Genomic DNA, 24,746 nt, shown 5'->3' on the forward strand with positions numbered 1-24,746 from the left:
GTACAGACACCAGGGACCTAGTAGGAGGGATGCTGGGCTGGGGAGGACTCCTGGGCTCCACCTTAATAATGGGTTCTCTTTATCACTTCCCCTCCCTGCAGTTAAAATTCTTCAATCACGAATGTTAGTTTAGAAAATGTTTTTACTCACAAAAATCTTTTTATTTTATTTTTTTTAAGAAGTGCTTGCAATCCAGACTGCTCCCCACCAGCTCTGTTGCCCGCTGGCTTGTTTCCCTTCTTTAGTTCCATGAACAGCACATTCCCTGAGCCATCTGAGGAGCTCGCCTCAGGAGACAGCCGAGGCCAGTCGGGGATCCTAAGGGGACAGCAACCTGTGTTCAAACTTCTCATCTGGAACGCTGGATGGGTTTCTTGCATGTTTTCAGGGATTTCATGTTTTATTCTGGACAGAAAATCCAGAGAGGAGAAGGTGCTGTGACTTCCCCTCTGGTGCCTGCTAAGAGTGGGCGGGGGCGGCAGGCCAACACACCACCGGACTCTAGCTGCCAGCCGCTTCTTGTCTCATCTGATCCGGTCCTCCTGCCCATCCTGGGTGCAGACAGGACGCTGGGTGGGACTGCTCACCCTGTGATCAGTGAGGGCCTGTGTGTGCTCTTGCCTCAACACACTGCTGGCCTCTGGTCATTGGCCACCACCCGAGGCCTTGCAGGATGGTGTCCTGGAGAGAGCACTCTGCTCACAGGACCTGGCCTTCCTGTGAATTGGCAGCTCACTTCTGTTCAACAGGCCTCAGGAGCCAGTGTCCCTGTGCATGGCTGGGGCTGCTCCCTGCCATGCTCAGAACCATTGCCCAGTCCTGAAAGGGCTACAGGGATGCCTGGAGGGAACCAGAGGCCAGGTGTATCCCCGCCCGCTGGAGAGCACATGGAGGCCAGGAGGGGGTAAGCTGGCACCACTTCATTCCCTAGGACGAGCTCCTTCCCACGTCCCACCTGGCCTTGAGCTCCAGTGTAGGTGGGGACTGAGGCACCCAGGCACTGACGGCCACCTCCCTCCAGGGGAGAGAACCCTGCACATTCTCCTCTTCTCATCTGGAGCCGAGGCCGTGCCTCCCCGTGGCAGGTGTGGGATCCCAGGGTGGCGCTTGGTGCTTCCTGCCTCTCCTCTCAGCGCGGGGCTCCTGCTCCTGGGCAGCCCCATGGTGAAGAGGCGATCCTGGACAACGAGGGCCAAAGCGGGTCCTGGCCACCCGGGCCAAACGCTCTCCACTCTGGGCCTCCGTCTGCTTGTTAAGGACAACAGCAACAACCATCAGTGCCATCGCTGGGGCACGAGCCACCACCTTTGGCCCCAGCATCCTACCGAGCATCCCAAGGGTGACCCGTGACTGAGGAGTGGGTGATGGCAGTAGCCAGTGTTCCAGATGGGGAAGCTGAGGCACAGGGCCGGAAGTGACAGCTGAGCAGGGAGCGGGTGGGAAGGCTCTGGCCCACTCTGGACCCCAGCTCCCCTGCTCCCCTGGAGAAACGGGGGTCCAAGCTGGAGCAGGCCCTCACCTGGGGAACCCAGACAGAGGAGTCTCCCAGAACAGGCTGAGAGTGCGTGCCTCTCCGGGTCCTGGCTGTGTTAGATCCTCAGAGGCTCCTAGCCTGCCAGAAAGATGGTGACCAGAGCCACCGAGATCATGACCCAAGATGCCCGTGAGATTCCCGCCTCCAGCCAGAAAGCTCCGCCCCCCCCCCCCCCCCCCAAGAGATGGACGTGTGGCCCTGGACTCATCCACTCTGCTATGCCCTCATCCTCCCAGCTCCCAGCCCTGACCCAGCCTACCAAGCAGGCCTCCCTCCCCTCTTGAGCAGGCCTGGCCTCCAAAGCAAGTCTGTCACCATCCCCACCTTGCAACTCAGTGTTGGTCACCTCTTGTCCCTGCCCCACGTTGGAGGGGAATCCAGAAGTGGGGTCTGCAGCAATAAGGAGGGGACCTTAGGCACACACGAGACTCAGAGGCCACCTCAGGCACTGCCTGCTGGCCTGCTGATGGGGGAGGGGAAGGTTGTGGTCCCAGTGTGCACAGCTCCCTGTGGACCTGTACTCTCTGTTATGACCACGGCCCACTCCTCACCAGCAGTCTTCTCATCTGGGGGACAGGGACAGAGGCAGGGCCAGCTCAGGGCAGCAGGAGGGTGGGGCCCAACAGCCCAGTGCCTGGCCCTGCTCAGTGGCCCTGGCTGTTACCAACCCACCACGTGGTCACTGACTCACCTTGTGGTGGTGGGGAGAAGTCACTCCTGCTCCTGCCTGTTGCCCAAGGGTACCTGCCCCTCCCTCACCCTGTGTGGGGTCCCCTGCTTCCCGTGAGCTCATGCTTGGCGGGAAGAGCCTGAGGACAGAGGTGGCCTCAGGGGTGCCCTCTGGACGCCTGGCCCAGGATGCGCTCCCAGTTCTGATTTCCATGTGAGCATGGAATGGGCCTGCTTGGGGGACTCCAGCAGGAATGCCGAGACGTCTGTGCACGCGGGACAAACCGCAGCGTCCACTTAAGAAAGGGCCACAACCTTTCCAACTCCTGGAAGGGGTGTTCACCGACTCAGGCGCAGCCAAGCCGGGAGCCCTGGAGAAACGATGTCCAAGGACGGAGGCCACTGCCCCACCCGCTCCTGCGCCCACGAACACCCTCCTCCGACCCGGGAGGACTACGTGGCCGCCCCGTGCCCAGCGAGCATGCGGTGCGGCAAGCGTTATCACAACGGTGTGGGCCGTTCTGTGGGACCAGGACCATGGGAGCCGCACGGAGTGCCTGGGCTGCGGGCGTCCTCTCCCCACGCAGGGAAGAAAGGGTGCAATCTGTCCCTCAAGCCAGCGGCGGCTCCTCTGCACCTCCTCTCTCCGCCATCATCTTCTTAGATGGGTTGGCTTCAGTGAGCGCCATCTGAGCCGCCAGGTGTGTGGCATTTCCCTCCGTCCGCTTGCTCACCGAGGAAACTCACCTGGCAAAAGGCAGCAGCTTCTCCTGGGACCTCGGGCTCCCTCGCCCGCGCCCCAGAGCCGGCTGCAGTTCCCCACTAGGCCACCAGGAGCTGGTCTGGGCAGGTCCTAGTGCCAGGCAGAGTCCCGTACTGGCCCAGCCTCCTCTGAGTCTTCTCTGAGCTCTGCAGCCACTGGCCTCCTCCTCCTAGCCTGGGGATCCCCATGAGGGCGGGGCCAGTGCAGACCTCTAAGGCAAGGGGCATGGGCTCCCCGGCCCTTTGCGCATGGCCCTGCAGTCCACCCACCCTCCCGGTCTGGGAAAGAGCAGAGACCACCAGGAGCTGCAGGAGCTGCAGCCTTCTGTGGGACAGCTGGGGAGTCCTGGGCACTTCTCCACGCCCAAGTCCTCCTCTCAGGGCCTCACAATCAGAGCCAGTCACTGAGCACCCACTTGCTGCTCAGAGCAGGCTGCCGAGGGAAACCTTAGGCCCTGAACCAGCCTACTTGGCGGCTCCCAGAGCGTGAGCAGCAGGAGCTGCAGAACCCAACTGCAGTTGAGGCCCTGGCCCTGCGCTGCGTGGCCCGCTCCATCCATTAGGACGGAATGAGGTTGGTGGGTGCCGCCCGAGCACATGTGGAAGGGACCACAACAGGGATGGGCGTGTTGCTATGCAGCTGGAAGGAGAGATGACTCAGCACCCTGGTGCCCGAGAAAACGCTGTCCCTTCTCCACACGCTGGAGCCCGCAGGGTGGCCCTTTTGTGGTCATCCACAGCTCTGCAAGAATGTGGGCAGGTGATGAAGCAGGTCTGACTCTTGCAGGCTCCTGCTGGCAGCTTGGGAAGCAGGGGTGCACAGGGCAGGGGTGGACATCACTCCCTCAGCCTTTCTCAGGAACCAGCGGCAGCTTGACACACAGGCTGCCTCCTCCTGGGTGGAGCTAGTCTTAAGGAGCCTCTTACTGCAAAGGGACAGTCCCCAGTTAGGGGACAGTGCCAGGAGTAAGGAACATCCCTTGACTCAGTTTCTTCCTGCGTAGTGCTCACTTGGGGACCAGAGGCCCCTCTGCCATTGTGATCCCGCCAGCCTGTCCTCCAGCACAGCAGAGTATCCTGGGAGCTGGCCCAGCCCTGGGGCCTTCTGTGGCTCTATCAAGGTGTGGGGCGGGGCCAGGAGGAAGCCCCCTCTCACTCTTCTTACCCTTGAACTATTAATTCTGAGTCACAAAAGTTTTTTAAATCTTTTTTAAAGCCCTGCAAATCAGCAGAAAGCACTGTAGACAGATTTTCTGTCTGCAAAACAAGAATGGAATAAGGAAGCCTTCCCGGCTACAGATCCTTTGGATATGCAAAGACACTGGTTTTTACCCCTATTTTTCTTTTCTATTGCCCCCCCCCGACATTCTTGCTCCCAAATGAGCCTAGATTTCTTATTTCACTGGAAAATTCTAAAACAGGATGGCAAGAGAAAATTTCAGTAGCAAAACTTCCAGAGCACTCTCAAAGCCCAAGGAAGGCTAACAGTGAACACCTGTCCCTGCTCGAGACTTGAGCCAGGTGGGATTCCCGCACCTGGAGTCCTGCAGCTTTCCGAGGCTGTTCCTAGTCTGGAAGAGAGGACTGGGGGCAGGAGGGGACAGATTGGAAAATGAAACTTGAGTAGGTGTGAAAATAAAGAAGATGGGTGCCTTTTAGATTATTCCAAGCCTCTCTTTCAAATGAATGGATTCTTTTACAGTGCCCAATTCCAGATCATCTTCTATACTTGCATTCTTCTGAGATTTACCGGGATAAAATGACCCAGCTTAGTTGCGATAATCCATCGCAGTTGTAACAACAGCCTCAGTGCCGCTTCCAGCCCTCACGCCTCCTTCCCTGCGCGCTTCCCTCGCGGGCAGCCCACATGCCTGACTCCCGGGAAATGAGCAGCGCCCCTTCCTCCCAGCCTGGCCTCGCCGTACGGGCCTGGCACCACACTGTCCTGGCTGTCACTGGCCAGGGCTCTGGGTGCCCGCCTTCCTGTCCCTTGGCTCTGTCCAGTTCTTTCCCTTGCTACACTGGGCGCGCAGAGCACCCAGAGGACAGTCACTTTGCAGTTCCTCCTGGAGGGTCAGTGAATGGGGCCTGGGTTACCATGGCCGCTGAGCGGGTTGAAGGGAGAGGTGTTTATCTGCAGCCTGGAGCAGAGGGCTGCCTCCGAAGAGGGTGGGAGCGTGGACAAGTCCTCCTCACCTCACCTCCCTGGCCCCACAGAAGGTCCTATGCTCACCCCCACGTGTGGTTGTGGAAACAGGTCAGAGAAGCTGAGCAGCTTGCCCAGGGTCACGCCCGGGACAGCAGCATGGGCAGCAGCTCTCCCCACTTGTTGACGGTAAGCGGCTGCTCCTGCACCAACCAACCAACAGTCCTGGGCTGCGCGAGGTCCACTCACAAGGGGAGGGCCGTGGGGACAGCAGGCCCCTCCCGAGTGCCGCCTACCTGTGGCGCCTGGTTTGAACCCTGCTGGACTCACCTCCAAGTGTCTCTGGAGGCTGGGAACACTTCACAAGGTCCAGTGGAGCCTCCCCACCAGCCCCTGCTTTCTGTCTCCATTTCTGCCAGAAAGCAGCAGTCCAGGTGCACCTGGGACAGTCACAGCATGCCCGGAGAGAGGCCCCGCCAGGCCTGGCTCCTCACCCTCCCGCCTACCTGGCCAGCTCAGGAAACCTGCACCCGACCCAACAGAGAGAGAGAAACGAGAAGCAGCACCACTCTGCTCACAAAATGCTCACAAAAAATCTGTTTTTTAAAATAACTTTTAAAAATAAAAGTATATTTTCTGGCTAATGTGACATTTTAAAATAAACCAATAAATGAAATATCTTTTAATGACCCAATAGGACAGAGCCACACAAGGCAGAGCGTCGGCATCCTTGGTTCTTCAGGAGTGAGGCGCTCCGAGGCGTCTCCACCCCGTGAGGGATGGAAGCCGTGAGTGGGTCTCCAGGCCCCTCACGTGGAAACCCGGGCCCACTCGGAGGCCAGGTGCAGGTCTCTGCTTGCTGCAGCCCTGGAGCTGGACTGAGGTTCTCTTCTTGCAGCCAGGACATGGGAAGTTCTGAGAGGAACCGGGTTAGGCCCTTCGAGATAAGCGAGTTCCCCACAACTGGTAAGCATCCCTCTCTTCACTCTCTTTTCACTTAAACATTGTCAAAACACATTTGTTTGAAAGCTGAGCATAAGAGGAGGCGGGGTGGGAAGCGCTGGCACCTTGTTTCTAGGCTCTTCTCTCTAGGAGAGGGCACTCCTACCTTTCTTCAGAAAGCTTGCCTTCCGACCAGTGAGGTCCCCAGGAACCTTTCAGCGGTCAACAGAGGCAGCTAGATTCAACGGAAGAGCTGTCCTAGAAGAGAAAGCCAACTGTCACTTCCCAGCTCAGCCCCTCTGAGCTGTGTGACCCCAGGCAAACCACATCACCCCTCTGAGCCTGGGTCCGCGTCTGTAAAACACCATGAAAAATCCCTGAGCGGTTCTTGGGATTACTTTTGAGGTTCCACTGCCCTGGACGTGTTGAGTCATCACAGGGAGAGTAGGCTTCCTGGTCTGCTCCTCAGAGCCCGTGGGGAGGGATGGGGGGCTCAGCTCTGCAGGAAAGCCCCCACCCCACAATGGAAGGGCTGGATCCCCAGTTCCTCACGAGGGAGCAAGACGAGGAACGTGAGGTTCCTGAACGGAGTTGAGATGTGGTACTTTTTAACCATGAATTGCAAACGTCCCACAAACAGAATCTGGAGAAAACACACAGCTGAGCGTGAATGGAACGAAAATGGGCAGAGCCCTGGTGGGGCCACTGGGGGGAGGGACCTGCGGGTGGCGAGTGCCAGCAGGAGCTCCGTGCCGCTGCCTCTGGGCCCTGGGCCTCAGCTTCCCGCGTGGGTTTTGAAGGACACGGTGCACAAGCGGCCACGGGCTGTGCTTCCCAGCCCGAGTGGCTTCATCATCACAAACAGCTTGAAAGTCATTTTGTGGTGTTGATTTTGAAATTAAAATGTTTTAAATGGCAGAAAGTGAGAACGGGCAGAATGTGCTGTTACTGCCTCCACTGCCTCTGAGCACGCTCTGCAGGAGCGCTGGGCTCCTGCCCCAAGGGGACCCAGGCTCTGGGAAGGGCTGGGCACAGGCGGTCAGAGCCACCTCCTGCATCCAGACTCCTTCCCAGGACTGAGTCCTGGTGCGGGCCCAGTGGGGCGGGATGAGGTGCATGAAGTGCAGTGCCCCACCTTGAGGGACCCTTTCCTGCTGGAGGGCACCCCTGCACTGAGCCCTCAGAGGGCCCCGGGTTCTGGGCTGAGCCCTGAGCGGGTCCCCACCATGCCCCACGGGCCACAGGGGTGGATTGCGATGCCCGCCTCACTCATGATTTGTCCACACATCCAGGGAAGAGCACAGGCCCAGGTCTGCAGCTGAGCTGGGAGGACGGGAAAGCTGAGCTGGGAGGCAGGTCTGCCAGACCCCTTGGGGCCACCCCTATGGGCAGGTTCCCTTTAACAGACTTACAGGGGGAGGCCGGCTCTCTCCATGGATGCTGGGCACCAACTGATCCCTCTCGAGGCTCGTGGGCCCCTCTCAGCCCTCCGCACTCCACCCCCAGCTGGAGGGACCCCCTCCAGGAAGGCGCCTCCTCCTCACCCGACCGGCCCTCTCACCTCCCGGGAGGAGACGCGCCTCTCGCTGGGCAACCGACGGGGTCCTCTATTTAGACACCACTGGGCTCCACCAGAGGCTTCAGGGTCAGGGAAGAAACAGCGTGAGAAGCACTGTGGAAGAAAGTCTAGAAATTATTTTTCAGAAGGCGTCAGGCTGAGAGGACCAGGTGGAACTGCCCGCCACTAACCACGACTTGGGGCCTCCGGCACCGGCTCTTCCCAGCACGCAGCGCCCAGGGGACAGTGCCTCCTCGGTGGGCTTGGTGCTGCCTGGTGTCTGGAAAACTTGGTCCTTCAGGACGGCTGGCCCCTGTGCGCGGTGAGTTCACCGAGTCTCCTCACTGGCCCCTTGGTTGCCAGATCCAGCTTTGCGAAGCCCAGGCTGGAGGGACTGCAGACGCCGGGACATCAGGGGGCAGCCTGCCTGGCTGGCAAGCACCCCTGTCTCCAGGCTCACCTCTGGTGAGGGGTGCCCACCAACGTGGCTCTGAGCCTCAGTGGCCAGCTCAGGAAGTGGTGCCCCTGCCTTCCAACCACTAGCCACCCTCCAGAGGGGACTCAGAAGGGAGTCTGCCACCACGCATGTCCTGGCCCCAGAGCCACCCGTTCCTCTCCATCCATGGACCCCGACTGGTCCCAGGAGGGCAGTCAGTGTGACCTTGCACCTGGCCCAGAGGGGGCATGGTGGAAGCCATTGGACAGCAGCAAGGCAGCAGGTTTCCCCGATCACTCCCACTGAAGGAAAGCCAGGTGTAGACTCCAGGCTACGGGGGACACCAGGTGACAATGAAGAATGCCTGGGAGGTGCTGGCCTGTGGGACACCCTCGAGCTGCTGCCCCACCCACGTCAATACCTCGTTCTGCTGATACAAAAACCAGGGGCTCTGTGGGGAGAGGAGAGTCGGTGACAGAGCTCTTAGTGACCGGAGCCACAGCCCAGGGCTTCTGTCCAGCACTTAGCTCATGCAGTGACTGCAGGACTCATTGGGAAACCAGTGTGGGGTTTTCACGTCCCTCCCTGACTCATGGCAAGACCGCCCCTCTTAAAACACACACAGGTGCTGAGCCGTGGACGCATGCGGAGTCCTGGGGACGCTGATGGGAGCCGAGGAGCCACCAGAGGAAAGGGAATCTGGCAGCGCCCCTGCTGCGGGTCACACAAGAGCTGAAATGATCCGCCTGCTTTTCCCAGGGGAGGGTCCCACGGGTCAGCTGGCATTTGGGTCTGTAATTCCCAGCAAATAAATCCAGCAGACAGGGACACGGACACCGGCAGACAGTTTTGAGCCGTTGCCTAAAGGCAAAAGACTCCTGTTTATAACATGACCACATAGTAACTGTGGGCACCCCAGTCTGCGCAGTACCCTGCCACCCCTGCCCTCAGGGTGTGAGCTGTGGACGTCTGCCCGCTCGCCTCCTTCCCAGAGGGCACCCCGGCTGTGTCCCCGGTGCAGGAAAGCTCACGGAGGCCTCTGGGGATTTTAACCTGAATTCCACACCGTGGCCCGAGGGTGTGTTCCCAAGTGTGCACAAGGCTTCATGCGTGCGCGCGCCTCTGGGGAGCCTGCAGGAGCCCAGTGGCCATAGCTCAGCGGCTGCCCAGCCCTTGGAAACAGGGGCGTGGCTTCCAGGCTGGAAATGGACCCCTTCCTCGCAGATTTATACTAACATGGAAATGACTGGATCTGGGTTTTGTTTTGTTTTTAACCATTTTGGTGGAGCAGAGGAGCTCGGGCACACAAGATGACAGGAGAGGGTGGAGGGATGGTCAGGACACAGGAAAGGGGTCTCAGTGAAATTAAACAGCAGCACTACCCGCAGAGCAAGGGCGGACTGAAGCACGGCTGCTCCTGTCAGATGCTTGCCAAGGGCTGCCTTCAAGCTCACCTTGACTGTGGTCTGAGCTGAACCCACCATGGTGATCTTCCTCCCCCACTGCAGCTTCTTGGCTGTCAGTTCGACATGGAGCTCGCTGATCCGGGTCCCTGAACTTCTCCTCTGTTTCATGCTCCCTCAGAAGCCCCCAGCACGAGGCAGACCCTTTTGGACATCCCTCTGCAGGAGGCAAACCAGGCTACCAAAGCCAGACATTGACGTGCTGAGTTTAAATGGAAAGCAACCCGCAGCAGGATATTGGGGACCAGAGTGGGACTGGGTGGAAGGAGTGAGTGCCAGGCCCAAGGCCGCTCTTCTCTTGGGGTCCCAGAGATGGGGGTGTCAGGGCAGGGCTTGGCCACACCAGGCTCAGGGAAAGGTTCCTGTGCTTTCCCCCAAAGTGGCATTTCACGAGACTAAAATCGTCTTATTATTTCCGGCACAGAAAAGTGACTCGGGGGCTGGCGCTGGCTAGCGTGACTCACAGGAGGCCCCCGCCCCGTGGAGCCCCTGCCACTCGGTATCTGATCTGGAGGAAAGTGCAGGACTTGCCGGCCTCTGATAGGCATCACCGCCTATGTGAGCTGAGCACACGGGCATGAGCCATGCCGGGTCCGTGTGCAAGGGACGCTGGCCGACAGCCCGGAGGCGCCTGGCCAGTTAGACTCCGCCCAGGTAGGGCACGTTGACCTGAGCTCACTCGCAGCCTCCTGTTGCCCGGGGACACCCCTGAAGCCAGGTTCCCGTCACTCCACGCACTGAATGGAGGCCTCCCTGGCCACTGGCCACCTGTGGGACGAAGTCCAAGCAAGCCCGCGCCGTGGCCTTCCAGTCCAGGGCCTGGCTTGAAAGAGAGGGCAGAAGCAGCTGCAAGTCATGCCCTCACCCTGCCCTGCTCCAGCCCCTCTCCTGTCCACGTCCCTACATGCTGGACTCGCTCTTGGACAGGTCACACCATGGCTCTGGGTCTCAGTCTCCTCATCTGCAAGGAGGGACGGCAGCAAGCCAGTGCCAGGCTTGGGATGAGGTGGCTCCTGGCAGCCCCTGGGCTGCCTCACCTGGGTGTGCAGGACCACAGCTAGATTCCCTGCCCAACTCCTGGCGTCTCCCCAGCCTGAACCCCCCCGGCCCCGCACAGAAACCCCTGGGCTGTCTCCCAGGGACCAGGATGCACATCACTGCCCCTGCTGCCCCCTGAGCTCCTGCTGCCTGTACTACAGGACACTCCTCCAGGGGAGGGTCCCTGGAGGGGCAGGACTTCAGCCGAGAGCTATGCCTATCATTCTCACGGGTGATCCCCGATGCCTCACTTCTGTACTGGTCCCCTGTCATCTGTAGCCAGGACAGCCACAGCTCCCTCTCCTTGACTGTCACTTAGTCAAATGATGGAGGCAGGTGAGCAGAGCTCCTCTGAGTCCTGCTGGTTCTGTCCTGGGGGCAGGGCTGAGTGGGGAAGGAGCGGTTACACCAACAACCTGCAGCCATTGCTCTGGTTTCCCCTCCCTGGGGGTTCAGGTGGGGACAGCTGCCTCAGTGGCTGTGCATCTGCTGGCCAGGTACAGACTGTGGAGCAGGGTGCAGGGACTCTGGCCCGAGACCTGCCTCTTGGCTTGGAATTCCAGTGTTGCCTCACCTGGACCACGGAGCTGTCCACGCTTCCACGTGGAGAAGTGAGATCCACAAGGTATGCAAAGCAATGGGCTCGAGGTCAGTGCTCAGCTAACAGATCTGTTCAGACCCGATTGCACATCTGCCTGGGTGACGTGAAGGAAACCACCGCACGAAATATGTGCTCAGTAAATGCTCTCCAGGGTCAGCATGGCCACGGTCAGGGGTTTCGCATCAGACCCTTTCGAACATTTTCTGCTCCCTGGCAAGCTCATAGCCACCCTTCAAAACCCAACACGACTTTCCCCACTCTGACTTCCTCTCCACTCCCCCTTCAAGTGTTCCTTCCCTGTCCGTTTTCCTTGGCACACTTCTCTGAAAGCCTTTTGGGCCAGGACCATCCGTCTTGGTGCTTAAGGGGCCTGCATGCAGTGGCAGTTCCCGTCACACAGGGATGTGGAGATGGTGCTGTAGTTTCGGTGAGGTTTAAGTGGATCGTTCTTTTCCTAACTGTGAAGCAGGGGTGGTGAAGAAGGCCAAGGCTCAGGGTGCACTGAAACTGGACGGGGTGGGCAGGAACGGCTTTCCCTCCCACGACTCCCGGCCAGGAAGCCTGCCCTCTGGGTCCCAGAGCTCAGCACCACCCACCTTGCCATGCCGCCCCTCCAGCGGCCCAGGTCCAGCCACGCTTGTGCGGCCGGGTAGCTGAGGAGGGCTGGGGAGCGATCTCCGGCCCTTGCTGGGGCCACAAGCCTGATAGCTGGTGGCATGACACACACACTGCATTGGCTTCCCTGCCCTGCCTGGCTCCCACCCTGTGGGCATTGCCGGGGGCCACCTCCCTAATAAGTCACGTTTGAATCTCTGTGCAGAGTCTGCTCCTGGGGAAGCCCACCCCAACATGAGAAGCCAGGGCAGGAGAAGAACTTTTGAAATCAGGTCATCCTGAAGGGTGCTGGACGTGGGACCTGCCCAGAGAGGCGCGGCATTCAGGTAGATGTCACAGAGGCACAGTGTTCGGGTAGATGTCACAGAGAGGCACAGCATTTGGGCCGACATCATGCCTGACGACCACACAGCCTCCCACGGAGCATCTGTCGGTTTCCGACGTGAGGACTTCTTTCTTGGCCACCGCTGGGGCATCAGCTGGACTGGACAAACCCTCTCATCCCTGCCGAGGGACACAGTGGCCTTCCCCACCATGTGCTTGATGACAGGCACTCTAAATCCCAACCTGGCGTTGAGCGGGTTGCAGCCTGCCACGGCTACCACATGTCCCTGTCATGTCCAGCGGCCAACGGGAACTTCATGGCAGTGGCCACTTCTAAAAATAGATTCCCTGCCCCCAGGAACAGGGGAACCACAGTAAGCCACACAGACCACTTCCCGTGGCCATACTGCTGCTTCCAGCAAGCTGGGAACAGTGGAGCCCCCTCGTGTTCCTGCACTGGCTGCTTCAATCGTAAATCACGACGAAAAAGGCGGCGGGGTCAATTCTGGTATTTGTATCATCTGCACGTGAGCCTCAGCCACAAGGAGGGAGCGGCTCCCCCAGGCTACTTCCAGGCTCTCAGGCCCCACAGGCCTGGGGGCAGAACCAAAGTCAGCTGAGCTCTATGAATTGCAGGAAATGAACTTCTGCCTCTTTAATTTCCTGCACCACTCAGTGCTCCAGCAGCACCACTCCACTGCAGCCACCAGGTCCCGTCCAGCATCAGGTGCACCTGCCCCCCCCCCCCCCCCCCCCGGCTCCTTTCCAGCAAACTCTAGGGAGGACACCTGACAGCTCAGGCCCCGGAGCAGCTTTGCTGTGGGGTGTGTTCTGCTTTCACTGCAGAACTGTGAAGTTCATGGCAGTCAAAGACTGAAGAACTGGATTGGTCAGCGAGCCACGTTCTGGATCTGCTGCCCACCAGCTGGGGCGTCACTGCTGCCCCACGTCCTTCCGTGCTGCACTTGCAGACCTGGCTGAGAGATCCAGAGGCTCCAGGGCAGATGCCAGGCTTCCGAAGCCACAGGGGCCGCAGGCGCTCCTGTCTTCCACCCCTTCCTAGGGCCAGTGCCCTAGGGAGGGCTTCTCGTGGCGATAGCTGAAGTCGAATCCTCCTGCAGCCCTGCACCCTAGGGAATGCCCCCCCCCATTGCCTCGTGTCCCCTGGTGCAGCCACGCTGGCCTCCTGTGCCAGCAGGCAGGTGCAGTGCTGCTGACAACCTTCCACTTATTGTCACCACTGCCAGCTGCTCTCCCAGGTGCCCACAGTCCACCTCGCCTTTCTCTGGACTCAATCCAGACTGTCCTTGAGGTCAGGCCCCGGGGGCCGCAGCTTCCACAGTGGCAACCAGCTGCCTGAGGCCCCTGCCCAAGGCCTGTCACTCACCAGCACCTGTCTGCTGGCCCTGTTCACTGCGTCCTCCCGGCGGCCAGCAGCAGCAGGAGGCTGGTGTTCTGCTGGGTGTTCGTGTGACCTGAATGGCGTCCCTGAGTTCAAGCAGTGGAACCCTAACCAGGACCTCAGAATGTGGCTGTATTTGGAGATGGGCCTTTAAAGGGGTGGCTGAGGCTAAATGAGGTCCAATCCAAGCAGTCAGGACCTGGGCATGTACCACATGTTGACCCCAGGAGACCAGGGACAAGGCAGTCTCTGCAGGCCAAGGAGCAAGGCCTCAGGAGGAACCAGCCATCTCACCTGGATTTCAGATTCCAGCCTCCAGAAATGTGAGAAGCCTCCCAGGTTGGGGCCCTCATCACGGCAGCCAGAGCCAATGGACGTGCTAAGCACCGAGTCCTAGCTGGACGAATAGTGAGTGGAGGCCAGCCTTCCCAGGCGCCGCCACATGGGGCTGTAGCTCCTGGGCTGGGGGCACGTGGTGCAGGGCAGGACAGTGCTCGGCCCTGAAGCACCCCTCCTCCTGCCATCTGCCCACTCTGAGGACAAGTGATCTGAGAGGTGAGACGGCAACCAGCCAGCCAGTGCCCTGTGAGCAGCTGTCCCCAGCTCCCAGCTGTCCCTGCTGTCCCCTGCCTTTGTGACGGGTGGCTCTCCCTCCCCAGGCTCGGACGGACCCAGTGGCTGTAGTTCTCCTCCCTGTCGGTCTTCAGTTGGCTTCAGCAGTGAGCACAGCTGGACCAGGGGGCTTCCAGGAGACCCCAGCTTTTATTTAACCTCTGGGATCCTTCAAATGACAGATGGTTACATAACGAAGCCGACAGAGACCTGGCTGCTGGCTCCATTCTAGGCTCTGAGAAGCTCTGGGGAGCTGCCAGTCAGCCCCTCTCTGGAGCTCACTTTCTGGGGCCCGGTGGGGAGACCAGGAAGAAACACCTGGAACAACCACGAATGAGCACAAGAACCGGGGGCGTGGGCCAAGGTTCTCAGTGGGTGTTCCAGGGTGGGGAGGGTGGGGAAGAGCTGAGGTCCCGAGAGCAAGGCTTGGCGTCTGTCATGGGGATGCTCTGGACCCGGGAGAGGTGCTGGGAGCCCTTCGGCCCAGACGGAGAAGGGAAATGCCAGGCAGCAGGGGCGACTCCTGGACTCAGAGACCGAGACAGCAGCTCCCACGTCTCCCCATCGGTGGAAGCTGCCCTCTTCCGGGCTGCCTAATAGTCCAGCTGGTTTCACTTTAGATATTCAGGGCCTTCTCACCCCTGTGTGGAAGAGCCTCTCCTCTGGGAAGGACCCTCATCTCAGATCTCAAAGGAAGCATTTATAGAAAAAGGCGTGACGCTGCTTTTGGTGCACAAGGGCTCGGACTCCCACACCCAGAGTCGTGTTAGGACGAGAACAGACACTTCCCTGACCCAAAAGAGGTCCCCAAAGAGGCGAGGGCTGCGGGTTTCCTGGCTGCCCTTTCCCCTGGCCCATGGCCCACGCACAGCCACGTTCTGTCCGCGGGCACAACGGGATCTCTTCACAAGGGTCAAGTCATATTTGAAGCCGTAAGTTTTCCAGAGAGCAGAGGGCAGGTGGGGACAGGTTCTCTCTTGGGAAAAGAGTCTTCCAAGGCCAGCCTTCCAGTGGAAGTGACCCGAGACACCTGAGGAGTTGCGAGCGAGGCTCAGTCTCAGAGGCTGCTGGTGTCTTGGGGTGCAGTCTCCTGGCTGCTGGCCTCCACAGCCTCCCAGGCAGAGGGCTCAGCCCAGTCCAGCTGGGCTGCATCACAAATGCTGGGTTTGCTGGGCCTCGGGAGGCCGAATCTGCCTGTTGACCCAGAGTGTTTTAGGACTGGCATCCCACAGGTATGGCCAGCCACCTGCCTTCTCCGTGCGGCCCCAGGTAGGCTACATGGGCACTGGCAGCTTGCTGCTCACCCCACGTCCACACTGCCTCAGAGCCCAGCACCAAAATCCAGATGGCACTGTGGAGATGGAGCAGAAAGGCTCCAGGCTCGACCTCCCTGGCTTCCAGGTCCTGCTCACTACCTGGGCCCTGGGTCTTCACAAGTGCCCAGTCCAACACCTGGGGTCAGCTTCAGGGGTGCCACTTCCTCCTGCCACGGTGGCATGCAGTGATTCAGGCGCAACTTAATGCAGGTGATGTTAATCTTAGCTGTCAACTTGCTGCATCCAGAGATGCCTAGAAAACTGGCAAAGCATAGATCTGGAGGGTTTTTCCAGAGACGATGGGCACGTGGGTCAGGCGCCCTGAATATGGCAGCACTGCCCAATGGGATAGGCCCAGATGGAAAACCAGTGGCCGAAGAGGAAGCCGTCCTGCTCTGTGCAAGCTGCGGTCTCTCTCAGCAGGTGCATCTGTTGCTGCTGCCATTGCTTGTGGATGTCATGCTCCAGATTCTAGGGTCGCCCAGCATGGACTCACGCCAGCAACTCTGCAGGAGCTTCCAGGCCCTCAGCCTCAGCCGGGGCTGCGTCACTGCTTCCCTTCATCACTCCAGCTCCGCAGCCTGCAGGAGGCCACCACGGGGCCGTCCAGCCTCTGTGGTGTGCGCCAGCCCACCATCCCACAGCCGTGGATGCTCTGTCGGTCTGTTGCTCTAGAGAGCCTGACCCAAGCCTGGCACCGCCGCTGTGGTAATGAGACCAGGTCGAGGGCCAGCGCCCAGCTCCACCTGAACTTGAGCGTGCTCTAGATCTCAGAGTACACTTGAGTGACAGGGACACCACAAAATTGCTGGCTGGGTGTGACAACTGGACATGGCAGTGCCTGCCTGGGGGTTCACTCTGCACAGCTGGGTGCACCTGCCATGTCCTATCCCCACCCCAGCCTGCAACGTCGCAACCTAGGTCCACCCACCCAGGTGGATCCTCAAGGACCACAGCAGCCCTGTGTTTTTGTGTCTCCCGGCTGCCTGAAGTGGACAGTGCCGTGTGATGAGTGCCCCTCGGGGACACCCGCGGGTCTTGGTCCTGCCCATGCTGCTCCTATGACAGTCCTGGACCCCACTTGCGGACAGGAGAGGCCCCCTGAAGCATCTCCTTCCCCACAGCATCGTTCAGTTCCCACAGTCTGAGCTGCGTGCCCCACAGGACCGGGGGCCGGACAGCAGGCAGCCGGCACCCTGCTTCCAGCGGGCGGTCTGTGCTCCCTCGCGGGACCACAGGGCCTGAGGCAGTGCAGCCATGGGTGGGGTGGCCGCTCTAGCTGGCCTGGGCCTGGGGAGGAGCCCTGCCAGAGAAAACCTTTTTTTTTTTTTTTTTTAGCCTAAATAGCTTCTACACGATATTTGAAGTTCATTTTAAAATGAATTGTTTTAAGTGTATCTCTTGCAATATTTTAATTCAGATGAAAAAAGATTCATCTCAGTATAAGTTATGTTCCATAAAACTTAAAAAAAATAAAATTTCATGAGTTGATTAATAATTTTGCCAAAAATTTCATGCCCACCTGGAACTATGGTGGTTCCAGGTGTCAGGAGTTAAGATGAGGAGCGCTGGAGTAGGGGGGTCCCTAAATCCAGTGACTGGCACATGCACGCGACACAGAGACATGGAGGAGGCCATGTGAAGACCAGGCAGAGATGCGCCTGACTCAACTACCCGGCAAGGACACCTGAGCCACCAGACGCTGGGGAGGTGAAAGGAGCCCAGCGTCTTCAGGGGGAGCAAAGCCCCACAGACGCCCTCATTTGGGACTTCTGGGCTCCAGACAGTGCCAGACAGTGTTTTCAGCCCCCGGTTTGGTGATTCGTTACAGCAGACACAGGAAACGAATAGGTCGTTTGCCTGACATTCAAATTTATTTTGGTTTCCTGTGTTTGTACTTCATTAAATCTGGCAGCACTGTTCAGGGATCTGTGGCGGGTGGCCAGGGACCTGGTTAGTCTCTCAGATCCCCTATGCTGCTCTATCACCTGGGGACGTGGCAGGACATCACCGAGAACCCAGAAGGGCTGTGGCAAGTGCCCACGACACCGTGGTCCACGGTCCCAACCAACACTGGAGACCATGCCCTACCCGCCTCTCCACCGTGGCAGGGTGGAAGGAGCCCCGGACCCCTCCCTCAGTACTTTGGATCCCTCAAGACCCCTGAGACACAAGGAGCTCCAGAGGAGCCCCCACCCCACCCTGCCCCACAGTCCAAAGACAAAAAGAGCGTGAAATTCCTGGCGACCTCGGACACAGGGAGGAGGGCAGGCGAGGGCCAGTGGACCCATGTGCTTGAGGAAAATGAGCAGGGTAAGGAGGACTGCCCATGGGCCCTGTGTCCCAGGCGGAACCCAAGCCCTCTCCAGCCAGGCTCTGGAAGGGCGCTTTCTCCCTCCTCAAGGGAAATAGCCACTGCTCTTGGCCCATCACCTCCATGGGGCCAAGGTTGCGCCTCGTCCTGAAGAACATGCCTGGCGCCTCTCTGGCCCTGCCCTGGAGGCCCGGGAGTGGCTCCCTGAGGTCCCGCAGCTGTCAGGATGGATGAGGATCCGGGGGCCTGAGCTCGGGCAGCAGCTGAGTAAATGTGGGCCTGGGGAGGGGCGGCCTCGCAGTCATTGCCTGATGACTGGAGACCACCCACCGCCTAAATTGCCCTGGATTTGCTGAGGCCTGGCCCCAGCAGCCCTCCTGTGAGACCCAGCATTCAGAAGGGGAACCTATGGGTTTGGAACTGCATTCCTGTGTCCCTCCTCCATCCCACACCTAAGCAGGGCCAACTCCAGCCCCCGACACCTGGCTTGTCCCAGGTCACAGAGCGTCGCATGCGCCCACACAGCCAGTGCCTGTGCCGCTCCCCCAGTCCCCCAGCAGAGCAGCCGTCTAAAGGAAGGTGCTGTGCCTCCACGCAGCCTCGCTGGGTCGGCCACAGGCTGTGCAGTGCCTGCAAACCAGGCCAACTGCACAGAAGCTGCCAGAGAGCCTGGATCTGAGCTGCTCCCGGGAAAAGCAGGAGCCGGCGACGCGCCCCAGGCAGCACGGGACCTTGCACTGAACAGAAACGGAAGCTGAGTGTGTGCTTAGCACACTTGTGTGTGCACACCTGTGCACACAGGCAGACACACAGAGACTCTCCAAGGCAACGACAGGTGGACTGCAGCAGCGCGGGAGCCTGATGGCAGTGCCACCACCCCGGGAGGACGGGGCAGGAGGGACACGCGGCCTTGCTCGGCAGACATGCTCTCATCTTGGGCTCGGGGCAAGGTGGAGGCTTCCATTGATTTCAGAAGCTGAACTCAAGACCATACCCTGCGCCTCGGGGTTCCATCCATGGCTGTCAGAAGAGCCACACGGTCTCACAAAAGCCTCCGCCAGTGCTGAGGCTCAAGGAGCAGCGGGGCCTCCCACCGTGCACCCTGTTTCTGCCCTGGCAGCCTCCCTGAGGAGATTGCCCCCACGGCTCCCAGGCCAGGGAAGTGCCTCCTGCAGTCTGGCTTTGCTTGGCGGCCTCACTGCTAACTCTGGGTCAGAGCCTTAAAGAACCGAGTCATGACCACAGACGGCTCCCAGGACTGAATGCTCTGCCGGGCCTCATGTTCTCCTCTCTTCAGAGGCAGACTGAGATGGGACGACATCCGGCATGGGGCCGAGGCTCCTGGAGAGCAGGCTAGCAGCCCAGCAGGCTTCAGTCCCCTGCACCACCCCAGGGCTCAGTGTTCCAGTGCCTCACCCTGCTGTCACCCTAGAGTGGGCAGGGTCCCTTCCTGTTGCCTCTCAGCCTTCCAAATCTCTATGAAAGGGGGCTGTTCTCAAAGATGGACGGGAGAAGAATAAAGAACTCAAAAACTCTATATGAAGAATACAAAGAACCCAATCAACAAATGGGCTATGGATATGAACAGACACTTCACAGAAGAAGATCTACAAGCAATCGACAGATATATGAAAAATGATCACCATCTTTAGTATAAGAGAAATGCAAATCAAAACTACACTAAGATTCCATCTCACCCCAATTAGAATGGCGATTATCAAGAATACAAGCAACAATAGGTGTTGGAGAGGATGTGGGGGAAAAGGTACACTCATACATTGCTGGTGGGGCTGCAAATTAGTGCAGCCACTCTGGAAAGCAGTGTGGAGATTCCTTAGAAAACTTGGATGGACCCACCATTTGACCCAGCTATCCCACTCCTCGGCCTATACCCAAAGGACTTAAATTCAGCATACTACAGAGATACAGCCACATCAATGTTCATAGCTGCTCAATTCACAATAGGCAGACTGTGGAACCAACCTAGATGTCCTTCAATTGATGAATGGATAAAGAAATTGCGGCATATATATATACAATGGAATATTACTCCGGTATAAAGAACAATAATATTATGGCATTTGCAGGCAAATGGATGAAATTGGAGAATATCATGCTAAGTGACATAAGCCAATCTCAAAAGCCAAAGGGAGAATAATCTCGCTTATAAGTGGATGATGACACATAATGGGGGGTGGGAGGGTGGCAAGAATGGAGGAAGGGACTGTACAGAGGAAAAAGAGGGTTGGGAGGGGTGTGGGGAAAGGAAAAAATAACAGAATGAATCAAACATCATTACCCTATGTAAATGCATGATTACACAAATGGTATGCTGTTACTCCATGTACAAACAGAAACAACAGGTATCCCATTTGTTTACAATACGAATAAATTAAAAATAAGAAAAAAAGATGGACGGGTGAGAAAGACGAGGAGGGTCTGTCCATCATCACCCCACTCTCAAACGGCAGAGCTGGGCTTTGAACCCAGACTCCAAGGGCTGGCTTCTCCCTGCACCAGAAACCACAAGTGACCCACAAACGTACTTGCTGGGGGTAACCCGCCCTCCCTGCCCCGAGCTGGTGCTGAAAGCCATCCAGACAGTGTCCCGAACTCAGTCCAGACCCGCTTTGGAGCCAAGTCCAGGCACGGTAACGTCTTAAAAGAGTGAGCCATTCCTCTCCTCCACCGGGGACCTCGAAAGAAGCCGGGAAGGGCCTCTCTGCAGCTGCCCCAGGCCTGTTTGGACCAGGAGGCAAGCACAGCTCACAGAAGCCCAGTCTTCAGCCCCATTCTGCTGCACAGGGCCCCACCTTGGTCTCACTCTCAGCTGCAGTGAGCACCGACTCAGAGCTTTGAGGCCAGCACCCCCTGAGCAGGCCACCTGCCCCCGATTAGGAGGGGTGGGGGCATCTGCCGGCAATGAAAAGCTGCCCAGAGCCAGTTCTTCAGAAAGCTGACAGCATGGCCCTGCCAGACTCAGCCTCTCCTGGTCCTCCTCCGGGGCTCTGCCTGCAGGTGTTTAAAGTTGTTGGGAATCTTCATCCTTCCCCTTTGACGCAAGGCAGACACTGAGATGCCGAGGCCTGTCAGGCGGGAGTGGGAAGTTTGCTTGAGCGCAGGCCACTTGTGCAGCCTGGTCTGGAAGGTTCTAGATAGGGGGCCTTGTGTAGTGTCAAGAAAGCCCAGGCTCCTCTGCCAATGGTCTGGGGTAGCCTGTGACCGCCTTTCTAGCAAGCTCCCAGAGGTCACAGGCCCTTGGAGTCACAGAGGTCGACTCCAAGTGGCCCAGACACCCATGTGGTTTGTGGGCTCTTTTCTCTTCTAATCATTTGTCAGGATCACGGGACTGGATTTCCTCAACCTTCCCAAGTAGCCTTCGCCACAGGGCACGGCAGGTGTTCCAGCCCAGGAAAGCTGTGCATCCCCAAGCTTGGGCACACTCCTTCCCTGCCCTGTCGCTATCAGGGGGCACCTGGTCTTATTTCCCACCAGAGCTAATTGAGACCTGTGGGAGGGTGGGGGCTGGAGAAACAAGTGGGCTTTGAAGCAGCAGGTGAAGGAGCCTGGATGTGGTTTACATTCTTTACCTTAATTTTAACAAGTATTTCAGCCCCTTGAAAAGGCTTCTCTACGATAATAAACAGAGCCCGCATGGAGCCCGGCTGGCTGGAGATGCTGAGCAGGGCGGGTTATGTCCCTGCCCATCTCCGGAGGCCCACAGTAGCCAGGGCAGCACAGGCATGCAGAGGGGCCACCTAGCCCGGTTGGCCCTCGTGGGGGGGTGCGGTGGGTTGGTGTGCACTGTGGGGTTTTGCCACACACAAGTGGGGTAAGCATTGGGGCCTCTCCTGGCACCCCAACCCCTGCTCGGTGCTCCCAACTTTGGAGGGCGCTGAGATTTAGGAACAGACATCGTGATCTTGGTCCTAAGGCTCGGGGAGAAGCCATGGACACTCCATCCATTCTAGGAGTCTTATTAAATAGGCTCCCCAGGTAAGCTCAGCCCAGTGAACCGCCCGTAGCCTGTGACCTCTGGGAGCTTGCTAGAAAGGCAGTCACAGGCTGCCCCAGACCATTGGCAGAGGAGCCTGGGCTTTCTTAACACTACTCGAGGCCCCCTATCTGGAACCTTCCAGGCCAGGCTACACAAGAGAGTCTTCCAGGCATGACTGTAGGAAATGAGAAACTCCTCCTTTCTCTCCAGGAAGGATGATCCTTCCTGGTGGCCCTGCTGGGGGGAAGGAGTGGCCCTACAGCTGCATGTTGACAGCCAGAGCAAGCTTGGCCAGGGCCCATCCGTTCACAGGGTCAGTGTCCTTGTTGTGGGGTTGCCTGGAGACACAACCTCCCTCTGTGATGGAGATGGCAGAATAATAACTCCCCAGAAATGTCCACGTCCTGGTTCCCAGAACCCTTGAATGTGTCACCTCACATGGCCAAAGAGACTTCACAGCTGTGACCACAAGACCGTGTGATGTGGGGATTATCCTGGGTCCTCCTTGTTGTCAGCAGGGTCTTTATAACCTGGGAAGGTCATACAGGAAAAAAAGTGATGCAATGGCAGAGGTGGTGTGGCCCAAAGCCGAAGGACACGGCCTCTGAAAGCTGGAAGGGGAAGGATGACGTCCCCTAGAGCCTGCTGATGGAACCAGGGCCACCAGTACCCAGACTTCAGCTCGGTAAGACTGCAAGAGAATAAACAGGTGCTATTTGAAGCCACAAGTCTGCAGCAGTTTGTTACAGCAGCAACAGGAAACTGATACACTCTGTTGGCAGAAGCTTCCCTGGAGGCTCATGTAGAAAACTCCCCCTCAGGTAAGGGTCACCTCTGCCCATAGTGTCATTGAGATCCTCCTCTTGAGTGGGTTGTACTCAGGGCCCACAGGCCCTGCTACTCCCACCCCCACCTGAGGGGTACAGGATGTTCTAGAAAGAATCTCAGGTGGCACAGAGAGAAGGTGTGACTTGTCCAGCATCGAGTAACAATGCCTCCTGGAAGAGCAGGTCTGTGTTATGCCTCCCTGTGGCCCACCGGGTTCTGGGGAGTGGGTTTGCACACAGTCAGGACTTCACTGAGCACTGACTGAGGTCCTGTGAGCATCCTGGCTGAGCCCTCCACATCCACAGCCCAGGGCTCCGGTCTGAGGAGGCGTTTGTGCAAGGAACACGCTCCGCTCCTCGCCGGCTGCGGGTCTTCTCATGCTCCTGCTTCCTGGGAGTCTGCACCCACCATGTGCGCCACCACCTCCGCCAGCCTGCTGCTCCCTGAGTCCCGGCCGCTCACGTCTCTGCCTGGGACCCCACACACATCAAGCCCTCCTCCTGGCAGACGCCGGCGTCATGGCTGACCCATCCCTCCCTCCACCGGCTGCATCCAGTCTTGCCCCAGAGCTGTCAGTCACATACCTCAATGTCTCCTGGACCCAGGCCTGGCCTCCATCCTCCCTGCCCTGCTCCTGGCTCCACTCCTCAGCAGGCCCCACAGGCCACACTGTCCTCCGACCCAAATCCAGTCACCCTAGGGGAAGTACCCAGGCCTGGGGCTCCCGTCCTCCCGCCCCCCTGTCCAGCGCTGGAGGTGCGCTCACCTCCCTTTGCTGGATCATTCTGTTCCTTTTCCTATTTTGCTTCAAATCACTGTTTCCAGATACCGGGTGGAAACACTCAGCATCTGGTGAAGATGTGAGCGTCTGTGTGTGACCTAAGTCACCTGAGCATGCCAGCAGCTTTCACCCAGGTGCTGCCCACTCTCCCTCCACCCTCCACCTGGCCATGGTCTCCCTGTCCTCCAGGCCGGGACCCACGGCTTTTTCCTGGGGGTGACAAGGACCAGGCCCAGTTCCCCTTCACCAGGCCCCTGACCGTGTCATGGAGAACACGTGTGTTACACTCCCCAGGGACACACGGTGACAGGTGTGTCCCCATACATCTGTCCTCTCTCCACCAGACTCTCTTTCCAACAAAAAGAGCCACAGCTGCTGTGAACGGTGACCGGCGACCCCACCATGGGATGAGCAGCCCGAGTGCCCAGGTGCCCACACTGCTGCCTTTCCCCTGCCGGCCACCCCCCAGCTGCAGGCTCAGGCTGCCATCCACCTGCTGAGCCCCAGCCCCGCAGCTCTAGCAGAGGTAGGTGGTGGCTGGCGCACAGACTGTGCCCGGTCCACCCTCCCCAGAGCTCACGTCCCACTGAGCTCCACCTGAGGCTCGCAGACACATTTTGAGTTTCCTCGTTAATTCTCTCGTTCCTCCTCTCGTTCCTCCACTGAGGAAGCCAGGAGGTAGAGGGGGCACTTTGGCACCTGCATGTTTGTAATGCTCACGAGATTCTCCCTGCGAGGCTTGAGCGCCCAGGAGGACAGACATGCGTGGTGGCCCTGCGCACTGGTCTGCAGTGGGGAGCGGGGTCCCTGTGCTGGGTGGCTCGATGCCTTGATCTGGGTCCCCAGCGAGAACAGACAAACCACTTTCAGACCACAGGTAACTTTGGAATCCACCAGTGCAGATTGAACCCTGTGACCCAGGAGAATACTCACTGCCAACATCTGCCCACCTCCCCTGCCAGGAGAAGCCAGTTTGTAAAATAGCCCAGCAGACCAGACACAGGGGCTGCTGGCAGGAACCCTGTGCAGACACCTGCTTCTCTGGGACTGGGGAGGGCGGTCTCTGTGTGCAGAATGCATGTCCCTCCCCCTGAGGCTTCTAAACAGCCCTGGTGGAGCCCAGGGAGGTGAAGGCTTGTCATCCCCACCAGTGTAGGAGAGGCCTGGGGTCTGTGTGTAGCAGGCTCCTTCTCACTGACCCTCACAAGAGGCCCTAGCCACTTCTGTACAAGACAGGAGGGGACAGCATCACCCAGTACCAGGGACAGCTGACAGGAATCACTGGGCACAGCAAAGGGCACCTGCCCTGCTCCAATGCCCATCATGAGTGTCCCCTAGAACCAAGGCCCTCCAGCCCTTGAGTCTCAGGACTGCTTCTCACTCTCAGAACTTGTCCAGCATTACACAG

At 58.7% G+C, this 24,746-nt stretch overlaps 3 long non-coding RNA genes across 3 annotated transcripts in view; 1 reads left to right on the top strand and 2 right to left on the bottom strand.

Annotated features, from left to right (window-relative positions):
* LOC306648647 overlaps positions 1 to 24,746 on the top strand; it is a 392,598-nt gene that overhangs the window by 339,041 nt on the left and 28,811 nt on the right. The window lies entirely within an intron of this gene.
* The window catches only part of LOC306648651, a 74,733-nt gene that overhangs the window by 31,376 nt on the left and 18,611 nt on the right, over positions 1 to 24,746 (bottom strand). The gene's annotated exons all lie outside the window — the stretch shown is intronic.
* On the bottom strand, positions 228 to 3,007 carry LOC306647589. Its single transcript, XR_013760132.1, has 3 exons — positions 2,951 to 3,007; positions 1,859 to 2,100; positions 228 to 1,612 (listed from the first exon to the last, which is right to left on the bottom strand). It is a non-coding gene; the product is annotated as an uncharacterized lncRNA (long non-coding RNA).

This window comes from Sciurus vulgaris (assembly GCF_902686455.1).
Source record: "Sciurus vulgaris genome assembly, chromosome: 17".
NCBI classification, from domain to species: domain Eukaryota; kingdom Metazoa; phylum Chordata; class Mammalia; order Rodentia; family Sciuridae; genus Sciurus; species Sciurus vulgaris.